We start from the raw sequence: 13,004 nt of genomic DNA, 5'->3' as shown, positions 1-13,004 counted from the left end.
AAGGCTCCCAAGAGCTTCCGCTGCAGCCCCCAAGCTTGCTGTGAGCTCCCTCTCCCTCCAGCACAGATTGACCCTAGGATCCCCAGATGCAGGGGGGTACTCCGACCTTGGAGCCCATGGTTCTTAAGCACACCAGAGAAGCACTCTCTTCCCTCTCCTGACTGCTGTGCCCTCTCCCATCCCTTCGGCATCCACGGAGCTCGCCCTTTCTGCAGAGTCATCCTCCCATCTGCCCAAGTCCTGGATAGACCTCATGCTCCCACAAGGAACAGCGCCCTCCCTCGCTGCCTGCTTCCACCTCCTCCCTCCATTTCATGTTGATCTGTATGGCCCCTGTCTCAAATTAGAATGCTGCTTGTATTTTTCTCTCTCCCAACAGCATGTGAGTTTATGGGGGACAGGATTGTATATCCTCAGCAAACCCCTGCACGCATTAGCAGCTCAATGAGTACTTACCAAGTAAAAACCGTGGTTCAGGATCCTGGACAATAGGGGGGTATGATTCAAACACAACAGCACCTCCTCTCACCCTCCCCACTCGAGCGCATGTGTTCTCTCCCCGGCCCGCCAGCATCAGTACTGAGAGGCCGGGAACTATTTGTCCTCAGAGAATGTCATGCTGGTCCCTCTCGTCCATTAGATGCCATGGTCGATCTTCTTACCTGGCCATTTACTGGTGCTTCTCTCTGGTTCTCTGAAGATAACTAAAGCCATGCTTTAGGAACTAGTTGGTGATATCTGGAAGGGGTCAGAGTGACCATGGTCCAGCATCGAGCTCCGTGGTTACGAGCATCGGCCCCGGGGAACTGAGCAAGGCTTGGATTAGGGTCCCAGCTTGGCTATTATCAGCACCTTTGTCTCTTTGCTTGAGAAATGGCCCTTCTAAGACCTATGTCACAAAGACCATCGTAGGACTTAAACAGGTAGATGGGCATAAAAGGCTGTGGCCTCTCCTTTGAGCGACTGTTCCTATTTAAATGAGGCCCTTGCTTTGCAGGTAAAGAAACTGAGACCTGGAATTTCCACTTCTGTAGCTTATTCAAGGTCATGTAGCTCATTACTGGTATGGGGACCAGGCTCCCAGGGCCCAGCCCGCCAGGGCTTGGCGCTGCCTGCCTCCAATGCCCTGTTCTCACTGCATGAAGAAGTCAAGTGCTATAAGCTCAGCACAAGTGCACCAGCAGGCGCGCGGGCTTGGTCTTGTCAGAGGAGAGCGAGGACCCAGTGGGCTGTGGGCTGTTATTATTGTTGCTGAGCTGACCAGAAACACCAGCTAAAACACGTTTCAGAGAAAGGGGACTTGAGGTGGCTTTGCATAGTGGGAGGGCTTTAGATAGATGAAAAGTGGTGGGGATGTTATTGGGCTCAGGGCTCAGAAAAAGGCAAAGAAGCCGGGCGTGGTGGCGCACGCTTGCAATCCCCACGCTTGGGAGGCAGAGACAGGAGAATCCTGCAGGTTTGAAATCAGCCTCGCTGGTTTAAGAGACATTGTTTCTTAAAAATATATAAAATAGGTCTGAGAGTGTAGCCCGGAGGTAGACGGGTTCCATCCCCAGTACCACCAAAGGAAAAAAAAAAAAAAGGCAAAGAACCAGAAACATCTAGAAAGAGCCGACTCTGATGCAGAAGTCAGGTATCTCCAGGTGGGAAAGGAAGGGACTGGGAAGGGACACCGGGGCATCTTCCTGGGTGCAGGAAATGGCTTGTGTCCTGGTCATGGTGGTGGTAATACAGGTGTTTACATATGTTAGAAAAAGCATCCGATTGTAAACTTAAGATTAGTGAACTTTGTACACTTTCAGTACCACACCCCACAAGGAGTCAGGGTTAATATTTTTTATTACAGGCCAGGTGAGAGGGATAAAAATGATGATTTATATCTGTACTAAGCTGACCCTGGCGACGTCACCCAAACATTTGGAAGGCTGAGACTGCGGGATCGAAGGTTCTAAGCCAGATTCAGCAATTTAGCAACTTAATCAGAGCCTGTTTCCAAATAAAAAATAAAATAGGGATAGAGGTAGAGCCTGGAGGTAGAATGCCCCTGTATTCATTCCTCAGCAACACACACACACACACACGGAGAGGAAGAGGGAGAAGAAAAAAGGGTTAACAAGAGGGTCTGCTTCCTATGGTGGTGTGAGGTTAAGTAACACAATGTGACCCAAATGTTTAGTGTTATGCCCAGCATATTAATAAAGATTTAAGGCAGCCAGGTGTGGGGGCGCATGCCTGTAATCCCAACAATTGGGAGGTTGAGGCAGGAGGATCACAGGTTTGAGGTCAGTCTCAGCAACTTAGCAAGGCTCTCGGCCACTTAGGAACTCTGTTTCAAAATTTAAAAAAAAAGGGGGGGTTGGGGGTATACCTTGGAGGTAGGATGCCCCTGGGTTTGATCCCCAGTAACTAATATACACACGCACAAACACACACACACACACACACACACACACACACACACACACACACATCTTTAGTTTTTGGTTATTTCAACAAAGAAAGCCGAGGTGAAAACTAAAACTTGGCATGAAGCTCTCGCTGGATCATGGGCCAGGTGGGGTCAGCAGCATTCAGAAAGGCCTGGCATCTTGGCAGAGGGACCCAGAGTCAGCGGCAGCTGCCTGCAGCTCATCCCACACCACGTGCCAGCCCATCCCAAGCCTGACTTTGTGGGAAGCCAGTAGGTGGGGAAAGAAAGGGAGTCCTGGGGAGCAAGAGGCGCTGAGCGAGAGTCCTGAGTGAGAGGCACCGGAGCGAATAAGTCCTGAAACATCTGGGGCCCCGGCCCAGCTCTGCTGTTTACTGGCTGGACCCTGGAGCAAGAGCTGTTGTCCATCTGCGTCTTGGACTCTTCACCTGTTGGTTGGGGACAGTGGCAGCTCAGGGGACTGTATGGTTTGATGTGGAATCTTATAGGTCGGATAGTACTTCTGGATCGATGACTTGATAATTATGTTGCCTTGAGGAGCAATATTGATAACGGAATTGATAGAACGCTGCTGTGTTGTAAGCAATCCGGTCACGGTCACTCAATCTCATGACTACCCCATAGCACTGCTATTAAGACTCTTCACCAACAAGAGAACTGAGATGTGACGAGGTTAAGTCACCTTCCCACAGTCCCAGAGGTAGTCATTGTAGACTGGGGGTTTACACCCAGAGGGTCTGCCTCCTGAATCCAAGAACTTGACCCTGTACTCTGAGCACTCTCTGCCAGTGTCACCTCTTTCTTTCCTTCTTTCTGTCTTTTTTTCTTCCCTCCTTCCTTCCTTCCTTTCTTTATCTATCTTTCTTTCTTTCAGAGGGAAGGGTACTGGGCATTGTAACCAAGGGAATTTTATCTCTGAGCTATACACCCAGCCCACTTTTATTTTTTGTTGTGAAGCAGTGCCTAAGTTACTCAGGCTGGCCTCGAACCTGCAACCCTCCTGTCTCAGCTTCCTAAATAGTGAGATTACAAGTGTGTGCCACTACACCTGGCCCAATGACATTCTTAACCGTGACAAATGTTTTGTTGTATTGAGAGAGAAATGTGCTAAGTGTAAAAATGTGTAAAAAAACAAACAAACAAAAAAGATGGGTGTGCTGAGCATACCTCTTTTAATCTCAACACTTGGAAGCTGAGACAGGAAGATCACAGGTTTGAGGCCAGCCTCAGCAACTTAGCAAGGCCCTCAGGAACTCAGGGAGACCCTGTTTCAAAAAATAAAATAAAATGGCTGGAGGTGTAGCTCAGAGGTAGAACTTCCCTGGATTGGATCCTCAGTAACACACACACAGACACACACACACACACACACACACACACACACACACACACACAGTGTAAAAAAAATTTTTTTTTTCAGGATGCAAACATTAGATTCAATCTCAGGCATTTTGAAAACCCAGAAGCACTAAGCATATGCTACAAAGTTTTTAAAATGCAGCTATTTCCCTGAGACCACTTTAGCCTGCTGACAACATTTCATGCACACATACAACAAGCCCACAAGAAGCATCTGCTACACAGCGTTCACTGTGCCAAGTCCTGAGGACACGGAGCCACGAGCAGAATCCGTGTTACTCAGCCCCTGTGGAACTTACAGCCTGGTGGGAGCACAGAGATACTAAAGAAACACACCAGTAAGTGTAATTATCAGCTATGGTAAGTATCAGGGAAGATAAAAAAACAGGATGTTTTGGGAGGTCACCTTGCAGGGCACCTGATTTTAGACAGGCAAGACCAAGAGAGGTGTCGCAAGGAAAGCCACATATCAGCCTAAAAGGAGATGCACAATTTCTGTCAGAATTCACCATTTGGAAGCAGAATTTAAGGATCAAATCAGAGTGTGATTTGCGAACAAAAGACGGATTCCTTCACTGTCAGGAGCTGCGTGGCAGCATGGGATTTTCTGAGTCCCCTTTGCCTCCCTGGAATAAACCGATGGGCTGTATTATATTGCTTGGCGTTTACATAATGTTCACAGTGCTCTTGCCTTAGAACCCTGTCCAAAACCCATTTCTACCTGTCAATTTTTATGAGAATTTGCATATTTTTCCTTTAGAAACTCAGCAAAGAAAAAAAAGGAATTATTGTTCCTAGGAAACATATTTGGTTCTAAAGTAATTAATGTTTAAGAAGATTAGCAGTCACAGAATTGCCTCGTGGACAGGGGCCCATGTAGGTGCCCCCTGCCTTCAGGATCTGACCAATCAGAGGCAGACACAGAGAGAAAGGGCCCTGGTAGGGGATCTCCAGGATGGGCAGAAATTTGCAAATTTTTCAGGGTCAACAGAGCTCAGAAAACACCGGTGCCTTTCCTAGGAGGAGTGTGTGGCGTTTACATTATGATGCATACGGTCATAAAAAATTGCGCTCCCAACAGCTTCCTCCAGGAATATTGTCACCAACGCCTCTCGGCTATGTTGATCTGTCCCTTCTTAGACTCCCACCGGCACTTATCTCTGTCACTTAAAACCCCGTCCGTGGTCAGAGCCAATGGAAAATGGCCCTATATGGTTTTCCAGCGATGTCCTGATTGTGAGGACTTTTCTTCCTAAAGTAGACTCAGAGGTTTCCCAAACCAGAGACATGGCTTCTGGTCAAAATAAAAGAGACTTAAAGTCCATCTGGACCAATCCCCTCATTGTACAGATAAGAAGACTAAGTAAGATCCGGAGAGAGAAGATGTTCAAAGATGGCATGGTTTATTACAGACCCACGACTAGCACCTCAGTCTCCCAACTTCAGAACACTGGAGCTCAGTGTTGTTTCCACGGCTCCAAACCACCTTTCACAGCACCCTGTAACACTAAATGCATAATGGGCTTTTAGCAATGGCTGATCACGAAAACATCTCTTAAGCTGGACATGGTGGTTCACGCCTATAGCCCCAGGACTTGAGAAGCTGGCACAGGAGGATCATAAAGTTCAAGACCAGGCTTTCAGCGACTTAGTGAGACCCTGTTTCAAAATAAAATAGGGATGGAGGGTGTATCTCAAAGGTCGAACACCTGTGGGCTCCATTCCCATTACAAAATAAATAAACACATAAATAGATCAAAAAAATTTAAATATCCAACAGAATGAGAGAGAACTAAGTCTTGGTGACTCACCCCACATCCTTTATCAGCTCAGCTGGCACTGCTAGACTGTGACAGTTTTAAGAGAGATGCTCCTAAGCCTTAAAGACACAAGGCTCTGTCTGCATTTTATGATAGTCAAGAGTACGGTGATGTGTTGGGAGTCCCTCCCTAGGGAGTCAAGACCTCAGATGGTGAGGAGAAGCAGCCCTCCATTTCTCCTGGAGTTACATCCAGAAGGTAACTAGCCATGTTTGGGAGGAAGGCCACTGCCAGGTGCAGCATCAAACCCAGTCTCGGCATTGTCCTCTTCAAAGTCTTTCTGGAATCCACCTAGCCCTTCATTAGACAAAGCCTTCCTTTCCTTGCACAATCAGAACCAGAATGAGTCGGAGCCTTAACACTGCTCCCAGGCCCGGAAGGCACCAAGAGGTCACAGAGGCCACTTCCGGGCACAGGGCCAGATTTCTGTACGGTGGCTCCCCAAACCTGGCCAACCTCAGAAAGCAAGTCAGCAGAAGGCCTGGAGTTAACCTCAGGCCTCCTTACTCTCAAATTGTAGCTTTTCCTCCACACCCCGGTGACTCTTAGTAAATGTCACTGAATTCACCTTCAGTCACCTCTCCCTTTTCAGTTTCTTGCATTCATATTTCAGCTGCAGGCTCCCCTTGTTTACAAGAGAATCCCAGTCACGCTCAGCATCTTTGGGAGGAAGAGGGTAGGGAACAATATCTTTCACTCTGAGGTCAAACTAGGCACACCGAGGGCAGAAATTGTAGGCTGAACCATCACGAAGCACATGAAACAGTCCTCTAAAATAGTCCCCAAGAGGGCCAGCACCTTTCATTTATTTACTCAAAAAATATTTATCACTTAACGCGTGCCACTTGTCTTAAGTGCCGAGGATGCCACGGGAGGAGAATACGGGCATGCTCATGGTATCAAGAAGTTTACTTTTGATGACAGGAGCAGATGTTTGAACATGTAATCACCGAAATGGCCACCATGGCAGTGCAGGCCACAGTGTGAAAGAAAAACACGTCTAGAGGTCAAGAAAGGCTGTTCCGAGAAGTGGTATTTAAACTAACCTGAAAGAACAAGAGAAACCACCTTGGGGAAAAGGTTGGAAAAAGTCCTACCAAGAATGAGGAAAAAGCATGTGCAAAGGGCCCAGAGCAGAGAGGGAGCTGGTGAATTCGTATAACTGGAAGGAGATTGGCAATTGCTGGGGAGAAATCAAGGGAGAGCCTGATTGAACGGATGAGTGGCGGCCAGATCACGACAGTCTTATGTGCCACGTGAATGAATCTAGACATGGTCTGAAGGAGGTGGGATGCCTTTGAAAGGTATAATCAGAGAGGTATGATCACATTTGCATTTTAAAAGATCATGTTGGTTGCTATGAACAAGGCAAATAAAAACTATGCAGAAGAACCAGCTAATAAGAAAGTACTGATGAATGGGGAGGGTAAGGGAGCTGGGCATTAGCCAAAGGGAGACATACCAGGTGCTATTACATGTGTGTTTCACTGAACCTCAATATGATGAAAGGTTAATGCAGCAATAAAAGTATATTAAAAATAGAAGTAGACAAGTGTAGGGGCCAGCTAAGGGATGGTTGTAACTCGGTGATTGGAGTAGGGGAGAAAATGTATTTACATATTTATGATGAGACCCACTGGGTGTTTGATAGTGCCTTTTAACAAAAGAGAAGATAGAGAAGAAGGCAGTTTAAGGTGTGGGGGGCAGTACCCCAAAAGAGCAGGTATGTAGTCAGGCCTGGCATATAAGAGATGTTTGAGTGGGAGGTTAAATTATAGGAGAAGAGATTAGCTTTCAACAAGAAGGGATGCAGAAGGGAGACAGGACAGAATCCAATGAATCCATTTTAAAAAATATTTCAATAGAAAAGAAGCCTTCAATGAAACTTCAGATAGAACAGAGGGGGTGGGTTCTAGAAAAAGTGGAGTGGTCAATTGTGTCAAATCCTACTAAGTTAAGTAAAAGTAGAGTCTAAAAGTTTGTCTGAAATTGGTACCCTGAGTCATTTGCAATTAGCAAAAGCTTTGTTGAAAGAAGCTGGGAGAGACAGAGCAGACTGAGGAATAACAAGATGTATTGATGTATGTGGCACAGGTATTCACTCCCACATTAGACCACCTACTTGAACCTGTGAAGCTAGCATCCCTGAAAAACCTTCATCAGTCCTAAAATTGACTGCGAGCCAGAACTTTCCAAATGGCAAGAAATTGTCTATGTTGATGATTTCTTTTTTTATTTTATTTTTTTATTGATGCACTGTATTCATACATCATAATGGGATAAAATAAAACTTTTTATAGACATACATGCACACATCACCCAGTTAGCCCCTACCCGATACCCATCCCATTCCCTCCCCATCCCTCCTTCCCATGCTTGGCTTAGTGGTTGACATCTAGTATAATAGCAAGTTATCCAAAATTAACAATAATAATCTCACATACCAGTTTCATTTGTCTGATACCAAGCTTTTGATGACTTAACAATAACATTTCAATATTTCTTTTTGCTTTCTTTCTTACCAGAGAATATTTTTTTTCTTTTTTTTAGGTGAAACTATCATACATTTATTTATTTATTTTTCAGAAAAAATCTATCCTAATTGGAATATGGACTCTAGATACCCAAAATGATCTCGAAAAAGAACAAAGCTAGAAGATGTATATTTTCTGATTTCAAACCATATAAAGCTACAATAATTGAAACAGTGTAGTACTGTTATAAAGTCAGATATATAAACCACTGGAGTTAAATAAAAGCCTAGAGATAAATTCTTCCATATATTGTCAAGTTATTTTTGACAAGGTTTCCACGAACATTTGGTGGAGGAAATAATAATCCTTTAACTAAATATTGTTGAAAAATAATAATTACATTAAAAAGAATAAAACTAGACCCTTACCTAACACCATATACAAATATTAACTCAAAATAGATAAAAGACCTAAATATAAATCTTAAGACTATAAACTTTTAGAAGAAAATCTGGGTCATAAAACCTCACAACATTGAAATTGGCAGTGATTTTTTGGATATGATTACAATGGCACAGGCAACAGAATGGTAAACAAACTCACTGAAAAAATATTGTATATCCAAAGACAATGTAAAAAGAGTTAAAAGTTACTGATAGAATGGGATAAAATATTTCTGAATGCTAGATATCTGAAGGTATATTAATATTCCAACTAGAAATCCTAAAAATTAACAACAATAAAAGCAAACAATACAATTTAGAGATAGGTAAAAGACTAACACAAGTAATGAATCTCCACAGATAACCAATCTTAGTTGTCTGTTGGATGGAAAATCTTGTTTCTCTGGTTCTGGTGTGAGTTACCTATTTCTTCTTTGCAGTTAATCTCCTTGAGTATTTTCTCTAGTGCTGGTTTTGAAGACATAAATTCCTTTATTTTCTGTTTGTTGTGGATGCTTCTTATTTCCCCATCTAATTTGATAGAAAGTTTTGCTGGGTAGTAAATTTTTGGCTGGAAGTTGTTTTCTTTCAGAGTTTGGAATATGTTACTCCAAGCCCTTCTGGCTCTCATGACTTGGTTTGGGAAGTCTGGAGTGATTCTAATCGGTTTGCCTCTGAATGTCACTTGGCCCTTTGTTTTTGTTGCCTTTAAGATTCTCTGCTTGGCTTCCACATTGGTCATTTTGACAATTATGTGGCGTGGGGATCCTCTTCTCCGATCCTGTCTAAAGGGAGTTCTATAAGTTTCCTGGATCTGTGTATCGACCTCTTGCTCTATGTTTGGAAAATTTTCTGCTATTACTTCCTTGAAGAGATTGTTGATCCCTTTGGTTTCACCTTCTTTTCCCTCCTCTATTCCAATTATTCTTAGGTTAGCTCTCTTAAAATGGGCCCATATTTCTTCAATGCCAGATTCCTGCTGTCGGATTTTTTTTCTAAATTAGAAACTATGCGTTCATTTTTGGAGTGATCATCTTCTAAGAGTGAGATTCTATTCTCCATGTGGTCTAATCGGTTGTTTGTACTTTGAATTGAGGACTTTACTTCATTAATTGCATCCTTTATCTCTTTTTGGCTCTCTCTGAATTCTTTTCGAAACAGCTCTATCATTTCTACAGTTATTTTCCTGATTTTATCTTCTATAAATCTCTGAATTTCTGTTTTATCAGGTTTTGATGTTGTGGGGTTGTGGGCATTCATTGCTCCATTGTTATTCCTCTTTCCCATGATTTCGGAAGTTTGTGCCTTCTCTGGGTTCTTCCCTGGGTCACTACGACTTCACTTAAGGTGCTCTGGATCTCGAGTCTGTGGTATCTCAGTCCACACTACTCCTTTACTGGGTTGTATTGCAGAGTCTCAGACCCAGGGAGTCAATCGAGGCTGCTTTAGATCATGGGGGGGGGGCAGGTTGGGTATTCTCCTATGCTATGATATCTCTGCCACTGCCACTCCCCCACTGGGTCAAGTCCCTGGGAATGCAGTACTGGGATTTCTCCTCTAGGGGCCGCAATTTGACTCACTGTTGTTGAGTGCACTGATGGAGCTATAGTGGACTCAGTGAATTCGCTGCTGCTGCTGACGGTGGCGATATGGTGCTGCTGCCACGCCCTCAGCCTTGAGGCTGGTGTATTTCTTCGCTGGTTTTGAGCTCCGCTCTGAGTCCCTGCGGGGTGTGCTGAGCCCAGCCACTGGGAGCTTTAGATGATCCCTGCACCAAAAAATCTGCTGAATTCTGCCCGGCTGTTCTGCAGAGGCTCACCTTGGCTCGCTGCCCGCCACTCTTCTCTGGAGCCTGGTGAGCTGTTGAGTGTGTTGGTCTAGTGCCATCCGGTGAACTCGCCGCTGCCACCGGCAGTAAGGCACTGCTGCCGCATCCTCCAGCGTGAGGCCGGCGTATCTCCTCTGTGGCTCTGAGCTCCGTTCTGAGTCCCCCTCCTCTCTCAAGCCTGGTGTTGCAAGGGAAGATGGCACCTGCCGCTCCGCGCCATGGCTCCGGCAGCAGCACTGTGGTCTTGTTTCTTTCTGGTGCCTTGTTTTTCCAGCCCTCTTTTTCTCTGTCCCTTGTAATTACATTTTTTTTTTGTTTCTCTGCTGATGGTGTTTTCTGGCTATGAAAGGCGCTGATTTTGTGGTAATAGAGATTGGTTGTTAGTGGGGCTCGTAAGCCCTGCTTTTCTCTGTCGCCATCTTCCCAGAAGTCCTATGTTGATGATTTCAATATTCTCCTTGAACCAAGCTGTCCTCTCATCCTAAGAAAATCTTCGGTATACTTCAATATACCTGCTAATGTTCACCAATGGTTTTAAAAATCAGAAAATTCAGTTATCAATAGGCCCCCTCCTCCAAGAATTTTAAAAGTCTGTTATTGATAGTTGAGTAGAATATTACTTGTGGGAAGAGAATTATAAATAAAAGGAAGAGAGTAGATTCTATATTTTTAAATAAAAACTTTTATCCACAGCATGGATCACCTTCAGTAGATTTTTTTTGGTCCATTGTGATTTAAATCACCTCATTAAATGAATGTTTTTATTTTGGGCATCTGAATCATATTCAAAAGTATTCACACTCTAAAGATGGGGTATAGAGGAGTAAGGTGGAACATTGTAAGTTCTTTATATTGGACTTAATTGAAAATGATCTCACATGTTTATTTAGTTTATATGCTGAGAGCTAGGAGTGTGGAACTGAATTTGGCTAAGTGGCTATTGGCTATTAAATCACGTGTGTAATGGGAATATTAATGCCTGTATTGTGCATTTAGCCTTAGTACAGCACTTAGCCTACAAAGTGCTTTCACATACATTATTTGGTTCTCCCAACAACATCAGATGAACAGGACAGAGAGCATCATCCCCAGTTTATGAAGTGCAGAGGTGAGAGTCATGGAATTCAAAAGGCCCAGTCAGCATTAGAAGTCATGTTTTCTGTTCAAGCCTGGTGGCTATTTCAACATAACTGCACTACTTTTGGGGGTTTAAAAATATTATAACTCAGAGCTTCTGTATATGACTAAACCCAACATACTGAGTTTCTGGGGTCACGGCATTCCTATAGAAGTGCTCAAGACCTCCTCTTCTTCCTTGGGAAACAAACTTTTCCCTCCTTCTGATCCTATTTTTTGGGTTGAGGGAGATGACAGGGAGGAGAAAATTCTTGAGAAAGAAATATTCCTCCTCCTCAACTTCATTTGGAAATCCACTCTGATGAGCAGAGCTGTTTTGATTAAATGCCTGATTAGCCACTTTCTCCCCCAAACACCCACCTTTCTTTCTTCCTTCAATTACTCTCTTCTTCCCTTTTAGCTCCCCATGGGAATGAAACTATTCTCATCACCCAGCCTGGCACACTCATTCGGCGATTAAAAAAAAAAAAGATCAGTCTCTCTCCCAGCCTCCCAGAAAAGCAGCCCCCTTCAACTCTCACCCACCCGCACTGCAATCATTCAGCACCACGGACAGTTCAAATTCAGCGGGGCCTCTCCCTCGCTCTTGCAGCACCACGGACAGGGCACACACAGCCCACTGCTCGGTGACCCTTAGCCAGCTGTTGATCATTCAAAGGTTAAGTCATGTTCAGAAAGGAATTCCCTGGTCCCATTTTCTGAACAACCAGGATAACTCAGAATTACCCAACTTTGAAGATATTCAGAAGCCCTGTTACTCTTCCAATAGGATGGCTAAAGATAAAATATTTTCAGGATAATGGAGAGCTTAGCAGAGGCACAGCTTAGCTAGACGGCTTAGTTGTTCTGGTAAAGCTTATCTAGACTATATTTTATATAGTGAGTATAACTGACTATATAAAATGCTGAAATCTCAGGATCAATCTTCTCTAAGGCTTGACCATTCTGGCCACATCCCCCAAATCAGGGACATTTAATCCCAGACTCCCGTTGCCATGGAGAGCCCAGCAATATCCCACATTCTAGAGCTAGCTTGGTTATTTGTTCCATGAACTAGATAATCTGATCACGCTCTCAGCACGATGCACAACAGCTTCACTCGGAGAGACCACTGGTTCAGCCACTATTTCTCAGCTGAGTATGACCGGTCCAGTTGCGCTCTTAACCCAGTCCCACGAAAGGTCCAACCACAGTCTCAGTCCCCGCAACACTCTTGCAGTAGGCTCATGCTCCGCCAGACGGCTAAGTCATGGCACCAGAACTTGAAGCTGCTCACGACCATGGGCCTGCTTCTGGGCTGCCTATTATAATTAGTTTGGTTATGTCTGAAGTTGCACCAATATCCCATCACTCTCTTTCTGTGACCTGAGCTATCTAGGCACATGTTCTTTGCTCCACTGCACTGAGGCACACTCCCCCTCATCCCTGTGACTAGAATCACAGCCACATGGGGAAAGGGCTCAGCAGTTCTGAAGTTCCCCTGCCCAGCTGCTGTTTCTATGGCACCAACATATC

The sequence above is a fragment of the Muscardinus avellanarius genome (genome assembly GCF_963383645.1).
Source record: "Muscardinus avellanarius genome assembly, chromosome: 18".
NCBI classification, from domain to species: domain Eukaryota; kingdom Metazoa; phylum Chordata; class Mammalia; order Rodentia; family Gliridae; genus Muscardinus; species Muscardinus avellanarius.
This window is presented reverse-complemented; position numbering follows the sequence as displayed.